Raw genomic sequence first — 8,625 nt, 5'->3', positions numbered from 1 at the left:
CATGAGGAAGAGAGAGGAGAGTCATGAGTCAGAGAGGAGAGGTGATTAGTTCAGAGATGGAGGGAGATAGGGAGTAGGCCTCTGAACACTTTGTTCCTACAGCACCTCTGGAAGCGCAGTCAAATGGAATCGGAGTAGTCCGCAGCCGAGCCACATTAGAAAATAACACGGCGCACGCACACATCTGACGCCTCGGAAAGCGTTTGGTAGAGCCGTGTAGTGGAGGAGTGGGAGGAAGAAGGAGGTGCAGAGGAAGGAGGACATTTTTGGATCCGCTGTAGTAGGGAGGAAATTCGATTAGAGTAGAGATATCAGGGATTTAAGTATACTTGTTTCATAATGGTAAAAGGAGGAAATGTTGGGTTAACTAGTTAACACCACCTCTACGAGTGCTACCCACGTTTAAGTCGAGCGTCGACCGTTACCTCAATGTTTCTCACATGAATATCTCAAAAACCCATCGCTAACAATCCCACACATATTAATCTGCGCATCGGCAAGCGGTGACTCACTTTGAAACACGGTGCGCTCATATTTGTTGCGGCCCAATTCCGACGAACAATTCCAATCATATTTAACAGGAGCGCTTTCGTGAACGCAACAACCCCCCCCACCCCCCCCCCCCCGCCCCCCCGCCCCCCCCCCCCCCCCGACAGTGACTGCCACAACAACAACAAACCGATACCGGTTCCACTCAAAACATTCAAAAGCAAAAATATAAACCTCATTGGGAATGGAGCCCGGGCCAATTGTGCATTATTCTATTGGCCTACCTGCGTGTGTGTGTTTAATGGCCTCACATGAGCTCTTGTTGACAGGCTGCCCCCTCTCTCCCCTAACAGCCATCACAGTGGCAGCGTTGAGCAAGGAAAACAGGGAAATGTTGTGACGAGGTATAGCAAGGCGGCCATGTGTAACAGGTATAATGCAATGCGCTGGGCTGCCGTCGCAATATGGCGCTGCAAGGCAGGCGGGCACGGGGGTGTGAATAAGCCTCTGATTGCACCAATCCAACATACACACACACACACACACACACACACACACACACACACACACACACACACACACACACACACCCACAAACACACACAAAGATGCATGCATTCACTCTAACACATACACATCAGAGTACACACACACACACACGCACACACATTTGCACTTACATGTACACACGAGACCGCACACACAAACACACACATTCACACGTACACAGTGATGACATGCTGTTATTCACATGTATGCTGACAAAACTCACGCTTTGTGCGACCACGCACACCAATCTTGCAACCTTTCATTTCTGTTCACTGAGACCTTGCGGAGGGAAAGAAAAAAAAGAGGAGGGCTCACCGCAGGAAGCAGAAACATTGATTGACAGATTAATCATTCTGGTACTCTGGTACTGTGTGTGGTGTGTGTGTGTGCAGGTGTGTGTATGTATGTCGTGAGCGTCCATCTGTCTTTCTGACACCTGCATGGGTGCTTGCAGTATGTCTGTCTGTGTGCGTGCATTGTGTGGTTGCGTGTGTAAGTGTGTGTGTGTGTGTGTGTGTGTGTGTGTGTGTGTGTGTGTGTGTGTGTGTGTGTGTGTGTGTGTGTGTGTGTGTGTGTGTGTGTGTGTGTGTGTGTGCGTGTGTGTATGTGTGTGTGTGTGTGTGTGTGTGTCCCTGCTGACCTTGAGAGCTCCGTGCTGGAGCAGCAGCCACTCCTGAGTCAGTCACACACAGCTGGCCGTCACTGGCTACCAGATTCTGCAGCTCGTGCTTTCACGCACACATATATTTAAAGAAAAAAGGAATGAAGAGAGAGAGAGAGAGAGAGAGAGAGAGAGAGAGAGAGGAGAGAGAGAGAGAGAGAGAGAGAGAGAGAGAGAGAGAGAGAGAGAGAGCACACATAAAAATCAATCCTGGGGTAATTATAATCATTATCATCCTACATAACCCATCCGGGTGTTATGTTAAACAATAGACAGGGTTAGAAAGTACCAGTGGTTAATAATGCAGGGGAATAATGCAGCGTTTTCTTTGGCTACGCTCGGGAAAGGTTTTGGAAAGGCTTGACGTGCTTGTGTGTGATGTTGGTTTAACTGTTATTGTTGCATTGATTAGGACCGTAAGCCAAAGTGCAGAGAGTTTGATATTATTACTATTATTGTTATTGATGGATGTAGGCATTACAGGGTTTCCATTTTCATCTTCTCATCCTTTTTTCTCAGTCACCAAAGATCATGGGAAATTATACTTCCTTCATGCCAGAGCATAGGTTTCTAAATGGACAATACTTTATGAAACAAAGCATGATGTTTCCTCCCTCTCTCTCTCTCTCTCTCTCTCTCTCTCTCTCTCTCTCTCTCCCTCTCTCTCTCCTCTCTCTCTCTCTCTCCTCTCTCTCTCTCTCTTGAACCATTTATCTTTCTCTCCCCCTCTCTCTGTCCATCCTCTCTCTCTCTCTCTCTCTCTCTCTCTCTCTCTCTCTCTCTCTCTCTCTCTCTCTATCTCTCTTGAACCATTTATCTTTCTCTCTCCCCCCTCTCTCTGTCCATGTCTCTCTCTCTCTCTCTCTCTCTCTCTCTCTCTCTCTCTCTCTCTCTCTCTCGTTCTCTCTCTCTCTCTCTCTCTCTCTCTCCCTATATTCTGCTACCATTGGCCTCTCTCTCTCTCCCCCTCTCCGTCTGTGTCTCTCCACCCAGTAGACTACACCTGGAAACCAGCCTAGGTTGACCCTTGCCTCACCTCGCTGACCTCCCTGGGGGGAGGGGCCTCGACCCTGATCTCACTCACCTCTGACAGCTCCTCAATACCACCGCAGCCCCCCAGCCAACTGATCCCAGAGCAGATATTTCCTTATCCCTCTAATGGTTAAGGTTAGGGGAGCCGGGCTGGGGTTAATCTGACCCTGATCTGCCATGGGAGACGAGCTGCTCCTCGGGCATCTTTGGGGCTTAACAAACAGAGAGAGAGAGAGAGAGAGAGAGAGAGAGAGAGAGAGAGAGAGAGAGAGAGAGAGAGAGAGAGAGAGAGAGAGAGAGCAGAAAGAGAGACACACAGACAGACCGAAATAGAGAGAAGTCAAGCCAGAGGGCAGTTTGGGATCTAGCTATCCGCCCTATAGGAGGTTGTACTGTCTATCTGTGTGTGTGTGTGTGTGTGTGTGTGTGTGTGTGTGTGTGTGTGTGTGTGTGTGTGTGTGTGTGTGTGTGTGTGTGTGTGTGTGTGTGTGTGTGTTGTGGGGTGTGTGTGCGCACATTTCTACATGAAACACCCAAGTTTATGTATCTTATATTCCCTGGCTTCTTTCTTTGACAAAATATGTGGCTTACTTATTACTCACTACTTCGAATAGATGCATATGGGTGTGTATGCGTGCATGCAGGCCTGTGTGCGTATATGTGTGCGCGCACGTGTGTGTGTGTGTGTGCGGTGTGTGTGTGTGTGTGTGTGTGTGTGTTGCACTAGCGGGAGCGAGGGATATGTCATGTTCAGTTTGCGTTTGGCTAACCCCACAGTGTCCGGTGCTAATAGCGGGGGTCTTTGGGGTGTAGACACATGCCAATATTCATTGGCAGTTGAATCAAGGCACTTAGATACCATCTGTAAACAAGGCTCGGAGGAGCAGGAATTAAACCGCGGTATGGAAAATGCCGGGGCTCGCATGGCGCGGATGGATTGCCAAACGTTATGGACAGCTCATGAGCTTTTGTAACAGCGCCTCGACGCCTTGCAAAGATATCCATAGCACGTTCGTTTCTGGGGAGTGAGATTGAAATTGACAGTTGACGTTGTCCTCAAGTGTGAGGGAAACATGTGCCATCGAATGGTTAAAGTGCGAAACCGACGAGTTCATGTCTGCAGGTCGTTGATTTTTGGATCTGTCCAATTTTCTGAACAAATATCTCAGGATGTAGCGTGTTTAAGTGTGTAATGTGTAATTGTGTATTACCAAATATGTTTCAAGAGCAAACTCAAAGTTTGCTCGCTCCCTCTCGGTCTCCTGTGGGTGTTTCCGTCAAGAGGAAACTGGATTTTATTTTATTCTTTATGGCCAACAAACAAACAAACAACAAATTCTAATTCAAATCCACAGCATTCTTGTTTGTTCAAACCGTACCCTTTTTTTTACTCCTCCACCTCCTTCTTCTTCTTCTTCTTCTTCTTCTTCTTCTTCTTCTTCTTCTTCTTCTTCTTCTTCTCACCTTTCCCTTCCTACTCTGATTTTTTCACATGAAGCCAGTACCCTTGGAGACAATATGACAACACTGTGCGTCATTATAATGTAGCCAATCGCTCACGCTCTCGCGCCCTCTCTCCCCCACTGACACACTCCCTACATGTCTCTCCCCCCCCCCCCCCCCACCCCCCTCTCTCTCTCTCTTTCCCTCGCACTCCCACTGACTCACACCTTACACTATACTCCCTCTCTCTCCTTCCCTCTCTCCCACGGACTCACTCCTTCCCTCTCTCTCGCGCTCTCTCCCACTCTCTCTCCCCCGCCTCTCTCCCCACGCCTCTCTCTCTCTCGTGGTCGGTCTCACTACCCTTCTCCCTTTCGCCACCGCGGCGTTCTGCTCGCCAACACTGATTCATAATCTATAGCCATGCCTGGGAGACCAGCGGCTATCGATTTAACGCCTACAGTAATCCGACGCTGTATCCGCTGCTTGTTAGAGAACGCCAGGGCGCTGGGACTGGGCGACTCGCGGTGGCTAGCTCGGTGTGACCAAACAGCACACACACACACATGCCACGACGAAGAAGAAAGCCGAAACCGCAATGGTGGCAGCATCTCGCTGGTCAAAGGGGCCAGAATTGAGATTGAATTGTTTTGGATTGGAGACTGCCCCTTTTGATGGAAAAGATAATAGTTTCAATGCTTTATAGGAGGAAGAGGGAAAACACATACGGTTGGCTCGTTTCTCTTCATGCCGTAAACATGTTAAGCACATGTTAAGCATGTATTGATTTGCCTTCAGTGTGCAAATATGATGTGCAAATCAACCCAAAACCAACCATTGTTCTAAAGAATCCTGGGGAAAAAGAAGAAATAGCAGAACAGAAAAGCGCTATAGAAAACTTGTCCTGTATCAAGGGTATAATGAGTGGATAATGATAATAATTAGATAAGCAGATGACCATGTTGATGTACTTTCCAAATGTAGGCCTACATCTGATGGGGTGTCATGCAAGACAATGATAATCATTTGCATCTTTTTAAAATATAGATATTTGTTTGACAGCAACAAGAGAGGGAGAGTAGCTTTTTTATATTTTTACTCTTCTAAGGAAAAATTACATTCCCTCATTTTAGAAACTGAGCGTTTTCACACTTTTTTCATAAATAGCCAATATACTGACAGAACCAAGGGCACCCCTGCAATTGTTAATAATCACCCATGACTCATTTACACAATAGATGTCTCCGGATCGCGAGTGAGCGACGCGTTGACGGCCCCTGACACATTCTCACAGAGCGCTAATCATGCGCGATACAAGAATAATGGACATTGTCATTGTCAGTTCATTAAGCATCCAGGTAAGTGGATATGTGATTTAACTGTTATTATCCAATCTATCTAATTGGGTTCCTCACCGTCCATCATTATGATGATAATGCCAAGATGGGCGCACTTTCTTTTTACCCTTAAAAAATAAAAGAAAAATCATAATGGCACGACATGTCTGTACAGCGAATGTATAAGAAATAGGCTCCACATAAGCGTTTTTTTTTCTTCTTACCATTGTAGATAATTATGTATTTTTCTCTTTCTTCCTTTTTGGTTCCTTCTGTGGAGCAGAGACGAGGATGATTATGAGGAGGGTAAAGGTGGTGCTACCTAAATGAACAATAGCTATACTGAAAGTCTGATTACAGTCGCGTCGCTGATCGGATTCCCTTCAGCTGCGAAGACAGCCCTGACAGGCCCAAGATGGATGCATAGAATGATTACACATCTTGCTATATACTGCATACATAAACCCGTATTGCACATTAGCGTTGTATGTGTTGTTCAGCTGTTGATGTTGTTGAGGGGCTCTATGTGTGAAGACAGTGTGACAGCTGAAGAAACAGTAATTATCGTTAGACGGGATGCAGGCCTACACACGCATTGCATGTCAGTGTTTTCCGAGTTCAAAGGACTATTTAAATGCAGAGAGGTGAACATTTGCCAAGCAACACAAGATGCAAACCAATATCGCAAAACCCGTGTTCGGTGTGCTTACGTGTGAGGGTTGTTGAGTTGCATAAGTGCGTTTCATCGGATTCTTTATCGTCCCGATCTTTCGGAATCAATGCATGTCGCGTCGGTGCAAAACGGGGGAAAAACCAAAGTGCAACTGATGTTGTCCACATTCATAGCAGTCGTGCTCACGCTAAATGCTCTCTGGCGGAATCGCTACAAGGAAGTCATTCTGACAAATCGCATCGGTAACGGATGTTTAAGTAAAGCCAGGGGAGACGGTAACGATACTTTAATCCCCCACACGGTCGACGTTCCTTAAACGTTGCATGCGTGCATACATGTGCACTTCATTGTGCGAGGCAAAAAAAAAAAAAAAGGATTCCTCTCTGCCCCTCAATCAGGATAACAGATGACTCGTGGTGGGGGTGATGGTGTTGGTGGTGGTGGTGGGGGGGGGGGTTGAAGAGGAGGAGTACTTATCGCTAAGACATCATGGACATGCTGACAGACAAGCGGGCTGACCTTCATTAGCCCCGCTAAAAAATTAGCTCACCCCAGCTCATCAGTGGCTGACAAAAACACACACGCGCGAGCACACGTCCGCGCACACATGCACACACAAATGCACACACATAGTGGGAAAACCCATGCAACTGTGCATGTACATTTTGCATAGTGCAGAGGTTGATAAAGCCGTTAATTTAAAGAAGGTCGACACTGACCTCTGATTGCGTTGTTACGCATTGACTTTTTGGTCCTTCCTATTATTAACTTGGATGGATAAATACATATATGAATAGCAATATGGATACTCGAATGAGAGCAGTGGATTGAAGGTGATTGAATACAGCAGAGATGGAAAACCTAAATACATACATAGTAACACAAATTGTGTAAAGGGTGTGCTCACTCCAGATGCTCTTCAGGAGAACAGGAACAACAAAGTCATTTTCACTAAGTATGCAAAGGTAAGAGTTTCAGTGAAGCCTGGAAAGACAACTGTTTTAATCACACATGCCCATACAGTATTGTACGTTAAGGAATGGTCACAGAAATAAGTTACGGTAAAGGATAGCCATCGATGAATGCGTTAAAACACTTAATAATAACCCACACATACAGCATGACCTCTTGCTCACATGGATATTACCGCATTGGGTCATTGCCGGGTTGTCCATATGCTGACCCTGCACTTTATGCACAGGCACATCCCCATGGCCTAACCCCTGACCTCCCTCTCTCTCTCTCTCTCTCTCTCTCTCTCTCTCTCTCTCTCTCTCTCTCTCTCTCTCTCTCTCGCCCTCTCTCTCTCTCTCTCTCTCTCTCTCTCTCTCTCTGTGTACAATAGGATCAAGAAGGTTATCCACACCTTTGAATGTGAATGGACCGATGAAGTAGATGTTCATTGGTCGTTGACCAGTCGAGTGATTAGGTCACCCTGAACCACTCGCCCGCACGAAGCCTAAGGTCAGCGATACGATGAACTGAGGCTTGTCAGGGAAAATAAGAAAGAAGGAAAAGGACAGAGATCCAAAAATCAACAAATAGAATAGCATTTGAATGCAGCAACACTTATGCCTGAGTGGCTTTGGCGCAGGCAGTGGGGACGTGTGGCTATGTGAGGTTGTCACGTTTCAAGGAGGAAATACGCTTCTGCATGTGTTCAGAACGGAAGAAAGCGTCTCTTCCCGGAGAAATAAACATTACCTTAATCGTGGAGAGGATTCAGAGGACTCAGATTAGTCCTTAAAGCGTGAAACATGTCACTGATGTGGAGAGAAATAAGTAACCCTTGCTTACTCCAGTCCATTTCTAGTTATTTTTTGGCCTCCGCACTTTTAAAGGAATGGTAATCTATTCTGAGTCTCAAGACAATTATGTGAAATTGCTGCTTTCGCATCTAGATTTATCTGTCTCCACCATTTTCATCTCTGTTCAATCCAATCGAAGCCATTTGACCAAATAAAATGATATTTACCTCGTCTTCTGTTACAAGCGTTCTTCTCCCGTACGGAGAAGAAGAATCTCCCCGACCATTCGGTTCAGAGCGAGCATCGCGTGGCGGACGTTTGTTAGCTACTTGCGGCGCAGAACGGGCGGGAGGGCCCACGTCTCGCTCTTGTCCGAGATGCTAACCTTTAGCGAGCGGCGTCGCGCTTCACGTTCTCCCAAAGTTCACCGGCGAGGAGGGGGGAGTCTTGACCCTGCGGATGATTTGGAGGACTGAAAATACCACTTTCATTTATTATTTATCCGCTCGCGGAGCCGAGAGGGATGGCTAGCCACGCGCTGTCATACCTGACTGGCTAATGCAGAGAAGTGGCCCTCTCTTTCTGCCTCAACCCCGGCCCACGCCAACACAGCCCCATGACTACCCCAGCCCCCTTCTCGTGCCCACCCTGGGGAATCAAAGCCCATTACTGGTCCGAGAGATGGCCTAATGT

The sequence above is a fragment of the Gadus macrocephalus genome, chromosome 23 (genome assembly GCF_031168955.1).
Source record: "Gadus macrocephalus chromosome 23, ASM3116895v1".
NCBI classification, from domain to species: Eukaryota; Metazoa; Chordata; class Actinopteri; order Gadiformes; family Gadidae; genus Gadus; species Gadus macrocephalus.
This window is presented reverse-complemented; position numbering follows the sequence as displayed.